This window comes from Leopardus geoffroyi, chromosome C1 (assembly GCF_018350155.1).
Source record: "Leopardus geoffroyi isolate Oge1 chromosome C1, O.geoffroyi_Oge1_pat1.0, whole genome shotgun sequence".
Classification (NCBI taxonomy): Eukaryota; Metazoa; Chordata; class Mammalia; order Carnivora; family Felidae; genus Leopardus; species Leopardus geoffroyi.
In genome coordinates, this window is record NC_059328.1 from 206,024,169 (window position 1) to 206,033,297 (window position 9,129).

The 9,129-nt window shown below is 44.1% G+C and overlaps 1 pseudogene; it reads left to right on the top strand.

Moving 5' to 3' along the window:
• The first annotated feature begins 7,005 nt into the window (after nt 1–7,005).
• Nucleotides 7,006–8,204, top strand: LOC123596940 (annotated as a pseudogene).
• The last annotated feature ends 925 nt before the right edge of the window (nt 8,205–9,129 follow it).

Genomic DNA, 9,129 nt, shown 5'->3' on the forward strand with positions numbered 1-9,129 from the left:
CCAGTGTGTTCAGGGCTTGAGATGTGAGTGAGAGGGAAGAGAGCAAAAGCAATCGGTATAAAAATTCCTTTGTCAGAAGTTTAGCAGTGCAAGGAGAGAGGTGGTCAGTAGCCAGAAGGCATATCAGGTTTGAGAGAAGGTGTTTTTGTCATAGGAGAATTCCATAAATAAGATTCACTGATGGTGCATGAGAGAGAAGCAAGGACCTAGGATATACTCTTGCCCGAGGTGTGGTCAGGTGCTACCATGGGGGGTCATTAAAACCAGGGGTCCCACTTGCAAGGACGTCTAAGCTTTAGCTAGGCTAAATTCCTACAAAGAGAAGCAAGAGAGAGCAAGAAACTTGCAAAGCTCTAAAACAGTGCTGGAGGACTTGAACAACAAGATTTTAGATCCCCAAACACCAAAAGGATGGAAGGGGATAAAACCTAGGCTGCACATAAAGGGTCTTGCTTGGAGGAGGAGGAAAATCGCAGGAGCCTCTGGAGAAGGAGCCATCAGCTAGCGTGTGTTGGGGAGTGGAGCCAGCTGAAGTTACAAAAGGCTTGTACTGGCCCCGAGGGGGAGTGTGATAAGAAATCAGATGAATAACAGCGTTTCTAAGCGTCATGGAGGGTGCAGCTGAGATTAGAGAACATTGATTTGTAGTGCATCCATTTATGTATAAAAATTGTACCATGTACATGAGTACTGGCTATCTAGCCAAGAGCTAATGCACACGTACAATATTTTATCTCCAGTAATGGTACTTAAATTTTTTTAGTAAACTCCAACAGTCAAACACAATTTTAACTTGACCTCCTTCCTGATGCGGGTGCCTTTACTGAACGCCGCCTCGTTGCCTTTGACTCACTCAGCATTTCTTGTTAGTTTTTAAAAACCAAAAAGAATTGATTTGTTTTCCTAGGCAGTTCTGAAATCACCCCAATCATTAAGTTGTATTTAGGAGAAAAGGAAGAAAAAGAGTTTCTATCCGGAACGTGCTTATATTTTTTGGCAAGAAAAATCATCTTTCAGAGATACATCCTTGGACTCCCTGAGCTAAAGGGGACCAATGCTATCTTTACAAATGATGCACAATGAACTGGGGAAAATGTTGGCTCCGAACGTGGGAGAGCACCTTCATTGTCGTGGTTCTGTGACACTCTGTGACACTTGTCAGCCACCTACCTACCTCTGAGTCCACTGCCCTCCTGTTGGGTTTGGCTGAAATCACGCAGAAGAGAAGCAAGGCAAAGAGATGCCAGGGAGCAGATGGCAATTTCAAAAGCATTTTTCCCTGGGGGCAGAAAAGAGGTTACAAAGAATGGATTCTGCTCTTACCTAAATTAATTGAATAGGAAGCTCATGATCTACTGTACCTAAGACAAATGAGTTGGGGGCAGGGACCGTATTTGAGAGAAGGAAGATGTTTTCACGAGTACTTTCCATTTCTGTAACTCTCCTGTAGAATACTAACAAGCATTTATCAGTGAACCTTCACTGCAGACCCAAAATGACAGGCATTTCTTTGTATTGATGGCCCATTAGAGAAGGACCATTGGTTCCCAGGATGTCTGTCTCTAGACCACTGATATGAAACATTGACGCTCTGGCTGAAGAGGTCATGGAAGTCAATGGTAAGGCTATTGCCTTTGATTCCCATCCCCCAGAAATATCTGATCTTCAATTCTGCGTTTTTAGCCTTCATAATGCCAGCAACCCCAATCTGTATTGCTGAACTCCAGCTCCGACCTCACTGCCCATATCTCATTCAAAAGATCCTCCTGGCATTTAGTGGGAGGAGATATTGTTCTGGTTTTCATGTGAGGCCATGAAACAAGCATTAAATCATAAAGCCTAATGGTGGCAGTCAATGAAAGAACCCACACCTCAGACCTAATTGGGACCAGAATTCAAAGTAGACAACGCAAGGTTCCTTTTCCTCTCTTTTCTTTATTCTACCCCCCAGGCACTGCATTTTCCTGGCTCTGCCCTGTGAGCCTCAATATCTGAACAATAATTATTCTTGTTACGCTCTTACTGTTATCATCATTACAAGAAGAAGCAATGTCTGGCAATGCATGTAATATTTAGCGTCTTAGAGGTGATGTCTCATTTAATTGTCACACACCCTGTGGATGTATGCAGTTGTCTACTAATGCATTTTCAATGTATTGCAAGTGCATACATGTCTATCCACACAAAAACTAGGTCTATGTCATTAACTTCCTGCCCTTCAACTTTATAAGTTGGTGTTTAAAGCTGGAAAGTGATTTTGTATTTCAGCCAAGGGATACCGAGGAATGCCTTAGAAAGCGACAAATAGAAGCATGTATCATTCTTCTCAGCCCATTCTGTCCTGTTGGATACATCTTAACTTCCCTCTTGCTTTATTCTTTCATGACGCCAACCAATATTGGCCATGGAGTGGCCGATTCCAGACCTTCCCTCATGTCTACACATCTCTCTTGTTACTTGCTGCCAATAGAAGGAACATGATTGTCATCTGCTTTGAATGATCAATCAGTAATCCATTTTCCATTTTGAATGGGAGTCTTTTAATCATGCAGTGTACATAAAAAGGATACATTCATATTGGAAGGGGTTAGAGTCTTCAGAATCTATAGATGTCAATTCAACCCGTCATAGTCCTAGTCCTCCAGCCCCCTTGTAACTCACCCTGGACATCAGATTCTGGACTATTCTTGACTGAGACACAATTATCATGTCTGAGAAGGGGTCAGGCCCCCACTTTATCATTTCTGATGTTAATGTATTCCAGATGTTAAAAGGGGGGAAAAAAGGATGCTTGCTTAAGTGACATATGGTCACTTTTGTTTTGACAACTTAAAAAGGGGAACTCCATTTCATTGGAAGGGGAGGGAGTATTTCGAGTCCTAGGATCAGACCTTAATGCCCTTGCAACTGAGTAGGACACAAGAAAGGAAGCCCATTCTAGGGAGGCATTTCCACCTTAAAGGAGCCCTCAAAGGGTACAAGTGGGTAATAGTATCTATTATCCCGATATTAATAGGTCAGCAAGATGTAGCATTTTATCTCACTCCAGAGCCCATATCTTTAACCAGTATTCTACACTGCCTGCTTCTTATGCATCCTCCCTCTCCTCCATGAAAGAATGATTACTGGTAAAGAGCTCATGGTGTTGTGCTTTGAAAAGTTCCAATCAGTAAGAACAGCCAAACTGGGTTCCCCAGTGGTGTCTAAACCTGTGTAGTATCATTGGAAACACACCAGACAGACAGACCTGGACCTGCCACATGCCGTTGTGTAAACCATGCACTCAGCCTCACATCACAGATTTCCACATCCATAGCCAAAGGATAACAGAGCTCGTGTCAGATTTTTGGTTCAAGGAGCCCCTAAAATCAGGGTTCAGTAAACTGTGTATTTCTATACAAATATTAGAGGCTTTTTATTATCCCAATTATCCCTCCAGTGCTAATACTGTTCTCTCCTGATGGTTTTTTCCAATGCACACTTTATCATGAAGAATGTGTCATCCGGTATCCCAAAATAACGTTGGAGGCACTCAATAATTCATGGTTTATGTTGCCCTGCTATGAGATTCTGGGGGACGCATGGTATAATGGAAAGCAAACCAAATTAAGAAATGGAAGACAGGGATTTTGATCTGGCTCTACCCCTCATAACCCAGCTTCAATTTTCCCATCTATCAAGCAGAAAGGATAACATTCTACTTTGTGAGGGTCAAATGAGATTTTTTTTAATGCAAGTGTTTTGTAAACTTGGACACTACATAAATGCAAATTATTGCTATCAATTCTCTTATGATACTGGAATCTGTACTTTCTGGCACAAAAAAGCATTAAATTTTCTTATGCTCATTCTCATTAGCATCTGATTGAAACAAACAACATATTTGCTATTAATAAACCTGCTTATTTTTTATTTTCTGTTGTAGTGACAAGTAAAAGTTATAGGATAAATTGTCCATGACCCTTTTGTCCTGCCAAAATGGATAAAAGTATTTGAAAACAATAGTATTGGAAGGTCAATTTCCCACTCTTGACTGAAAAAAGAAAATTCTTCCATACAGAACATGAGAGGGGCACCTGGGTGGCTCAGTCAGTTAAGCATCTGGCTTCGGCTCAAGTCATGATCTCACGGTTCGTGAGTTCGAGCCCCACATCGGGCTCTGTGCTGACAGCTCAGAGCCTGGAACCTGCTTTGGATTCAGTGTTTCCCTCTCTCTCTGCCCCTCCTCCACTCATACTCTGTCTCTCTCTCAAAAAATTAATAAACATGAAAAAATATGAGAAAGGGTATCAGTGAAACATTCTCTTGCATTTTTACCTAGGTATCCTATCATAGCCTACCAGAGCCAGAAAACACCCAAACATGCTAATTAAAAGAAGAAAAGAAAGAAAGAAAGAAAGAGAAAACAGAAAGGAAAGAAAAGAAAGAAAAAGAAACAGAAAGAAAGGGAGATAAAGAAAAGAAAAGAAAAGAAAAGAAAAGAAAAGAAAAGAAAAGAGAAAAGAAGCAAAACCCCAAAGTCAACTACAGCCATGAGATATTAAATCCTGTGTTCAAGGTTATGAGCGCAGCTTTGTCAGAGCAGAGTCGGAACCAGAACCCTCCCATCTCCTGGTTCTCTATCCAGTATTTTTCTCATCATAGCTCATTACTCCTGAACAAGTACACAAGCCAATTTAGGTGCTTATTATAGCAGATTTTTTCTTGAAACATAGTGGAAACCATGTGATATAAAACCCTTGTTGGTAAAGAAAGTCATTTATTCTAGCCATGAAGCAGGCTTCTTTTCCCCCCTGGAAAGCCATGGAGAACATAAGCAAATTTCATTTCAGATGATTTTCTTTTTTAATATAAAGACTCCCTCGTCAAAAGCAAATGCTGGGAAGGGGTTGGAAACCAAACTTATTTATACAATAGACACTTATCCAAGAAAATGGGCTGCAGAAAAATTAGCATGTCTTGAATGATGTTATTCTTGAAATGTCAATCAGTCATTACAGTATTTGCTTTTCTCATGGTATTCTCAAAATGGATTATTGTCCCTGAATTTTTAATAACAATTTAGTGGTTCAAAATACTGACAGTGATGTATGACGACAGCTTAGAAAAAGTGCTCTGGCTTTCTATATTGCATAAACAGAACACAATTGTATCTCTCCAGCCAGTGTCAGAATCATTCTCAACGAAGATAATGTTGGAGTCATCTGCCAAGAGAAGGTCAAAAACATATACAGAAAATAAATCATGACAAACATGGGATTGGGTAAAGGTTAAGGATCTAAAGACAAACACATACTTGAAAGCACAAATCAGCTCTTATAGAATAATAATTTAGGCGACCCCACCTCTATCCTAAATAGCTGGCTTCGTTGCTACATATATTCCCAGAAATATTGAAATATTCAATGGGACAATGATGAAAAATGTAACTGGTAGAGATTTTAGAAACTTTTAGCTCCATTAGAGCTTTCTTTATTCTGTGCAGTGCCCCAAGACTAGCTATTCACCTGCTTCTCTGCACTACAGAAATCCAACAGAGAAATGAGTGGATTCCAGAAATGTCACGCCAGTGACATTCTAAGAATTGTTGGATAACTTGGTCATAGCCTTGTGGGTAGTGGGCAGGACAAGAAGAGTTAGCTCATAAGCAATGGCTTCAGACCACGAGTCCTGTAGGCAGCGCAAGAGCCTCAAAGCTCAATGAGCTGTCGCACTGGCTTGTCGTCCCAGCATCCATTCAGAGGGTCTCAGCAGTCCACAGTCGCTGGCTCGTGCAAAGCCAGCACCGTGAATAAAAAGGCTCCATTTGAATGTTCATAGACAAAAGGAAACTTCAGGAATCCTATTCATCAGGAAGTATTACATGAGCACAGTGGAGCTGTGCCTCAATCAACACAGAGGCTAAAGCCGAAGTGTTCTTTCCATTGCTTTCTATGGCTCTTTTCTGATGGAATTAATATTTATAAAACCAATGTGTCCCAGAGGAAAGCCCTACAGAAATAAAAAGTTGCGACAAAGAAAGGATTAGAAGAACTTTAGGCACTCTAGTCCTTTAATACGGCCCTAATCACACACAGCTTGGAGTGATAATTAATGTGTAGATCCAACTTCACCATTAAACTGTGGATTCGTTGAAGCTAAGACAGTTGCGGTTCATCTGCACACCTCACCCAGAGCATCCCGCTGCTTTGCACATGAGATATGCTCAATTCACACACGCTGATCTGTTGATTGTAAGCGACGTGTGAGTAGAACTGTCTTGTTCTCCATTAGAACCCATAGCCAACCCAGGACCGAGTACAAACTGGGTGCTCTACAAATGTTTATTGAACAAATAAATGAGTGAATGCCAAACTGACTCCAAGCTACCCTGCTTCAGCCCAGCCCAAATAATTCCTCTGTATGAAATTCTGTAGGCTCCATAAATTTAACCTATGTTCATGACGCCAGGCCTCAAAGATCTACCCTGGCAGACTTCTCCACCTCACATGTAGCTGCTCTATCTATGCGTGGGGGGAAAAAACTCTCAATTGCACAGTGGAGCTAATTTTCCTCTGTGTCTTAATTCTAAAATCTTAATCCAAGCTAATGCTGGATTGTTTTATTTGATTTTTTTAACATTTTATTTATTTTTTTGAGAGAGAGAGAGAGACAGAGCACAACTGGGGGAGGGGTAGAGAGAGAAGGAGACACAGAAACCTAAGCAGGCTTCAGGCTCTGAGGGGTCAGGACGGAGCCCTATGCGGGGCTCGAACCCATGAACCATGAGATCAAGACTGGAGCTGAAGTCCAGCGCTTAACTGACTGAGCCACCCAGGCGCCCCTAAGGTTGGCTTGTTTTAAATAAATAAAGACAGAGGTGTTTAACATCAAAGGGAAGGTGTTCTCTTCAACCACACCTGTATCTTATTCTTTGAAGCTACTTTTATACACACAAAAATGAACAGCCACCGTAAGATTCCATGTGAGCATAATTCAACTACAACTTTCTTGAAATAAAACACACGGCTGAAGCAGGTGACCAACATTAACTCTCAGAGTGCTCACTCCCAACCTTGAGAAACCCAAAGAAAACAGTGGTGGTTCTGGCTCTGGAGCAGTTGCCCTGAAGCCTGAGGGAGGTCTCTTTCTAGGAGGCGTGCCGCACCTCCAGCCTGTGGGAGCCAAGGACCTTTCAGAGAACCTAGCTGGTGAGCTGGCCCGAAAGTCCCCGGTTCACAAGCTGCTGCCCAAAGGTCACTGGTGTCTCCAAGCCAATGGATGCGCTCAAGAGGACACAGACAGCAGCCGAGCCTCCCTCCCGGAATTGTCCGGGAGGCAGGGACCCTCATTACTAGACCTCTCTCAGCTTAATACCGCCAGCAGTACAGGCGGGAAGCGCAGCTCTTGGGCTCCTCTTGCTCCACCTCTGCCTATGCACCGCAACAAAGCCCCAGTCTTAGGACAGAGAGAAACCCACGCCGCCCACACCCGGACGCAGGCTGCACCCTGGTCGAGAGGGACCTCCTGCTCCAACCCTGTCAAAACCACCTCTGTCCCCTGTGAATATCAGAATGGGACCACGTGGCCAGTGTCTGGCTTCTCCTCCCCCATCTGGCTGCCAGCCTCCTGGGGTCCCCAGTGGACCCTCCAGTCCCACCAAGGAAGGGGTGGGTCCCTGAACTGCCACAGAGGCCACCTAGGGCCTCTCCCTCGCTATAGAGTAATCGGCTACCTCCCTCAGTCCAGGACTCTCGCAGTCAGGGAGTACCACGCCCACCCCCTCACCCATGATCCTAAATGGTTCCAGAGATGCTCCGCCTTCCCCCCTGCCATGCTGAATGCATGGGTCAGAACCCCTGAGCGAGGCAAGCCCCCACCACGCCTCCCACAAGGACGCCAGCTGGGCCAGCCCCGCCTCCTCCGTCACCACCACCACCACCACCGAGGAATGGCTACAGCGATTCTATTGCCACTGTCGTTCTTTCTTGGATGATTTTGACTCAAAGTATTCTTCCCATCCAGTGGAAGACTTTCCTGCTCCAGAAGAATATAAAGACTTTCAGAGAACGTATCCCAGCAAAACAAACCCAGCTGCCCGTAGAGCCTCGCCTCTGCCACCCATTCTCAGGGGAAGCCTGGCTTGGTCCTGCTCCTCAGGAGGAGAATGGACCTTCCCCTCCTCTGCCCAAATGGTCCCTTCCATTCCCTTGAAACCTGCATGACAGCTCCTGACTGGGTGCTTCTCCAGTGCAACCCACCCCCTAGACAGCAAGCGTCCTCCCCACTCACCTCCACCTAAGCATTCCGCCTCCACACTTGGTGATCGGACTCTTTATATTTAAAGACAGTAGGATCTCAAACCCTGCATGCATCCCTCCTCTTGCAAGCCCTGCTAGCCAACTCGGGGGAAAGCTTCCATGTCTCCTGCTTTCTTCTTGAGGAAAGGTGCCTCGTTGTGATAAATGGACTCCTTGTTGGCGCAGGGTGGAGAATGTTACTCCTACCTTCTCCTACCCACAGTGGCGGGAGCTTGGGGGGTATATTCTATTTCATCATTTAGGAGGTTGGGAAGGCCAGGACTTTTGGAGGGGGGTACATTTTTAGTGAAATAGGAAAGGTATTTGCAGAGAAGCGATCTGTTTTAAAGGTCAAGTTTCAAGAAAGGGCAAAGAAACGGGCCTGCTTTCTCTTTAGGGTATTTTGGTTTTGCTCTCAGCCCACCCCACGCCACCCCCCCGAGGGAGAAGTTGGATATTATAAACACTAAATACTAATCAGTTGAACTAAACCTCTAATAAAAAGAGAGGGTAGAAAAAATTGTGGATTCTTTTTTTTTTTTTTTAAGACACAGTTATTTGGTGAGGGGGAGCAGGGGGTATCAGATGCTCCTTCACTTAAATTCCCACTCGGAAAACAGGTAGCGAATGCCCGCTGGACATGTTTGTGTCGGTCAATTCCCTGACCAAAATATTCTACGAGAGTTTTAAACTAGGATAAAACACAGTCAACAACCCAATGGTACACGTTAATTACCCGTAATACCGTTGTCTCTCAAAGAACCCGCAAAGGTTCAAAATGGCACAGGAGTGACTGAAGGATCTCCCCACTCCTGGATTCCTTGCCTCTCTGGCAGTCAGAGTGGCTCCC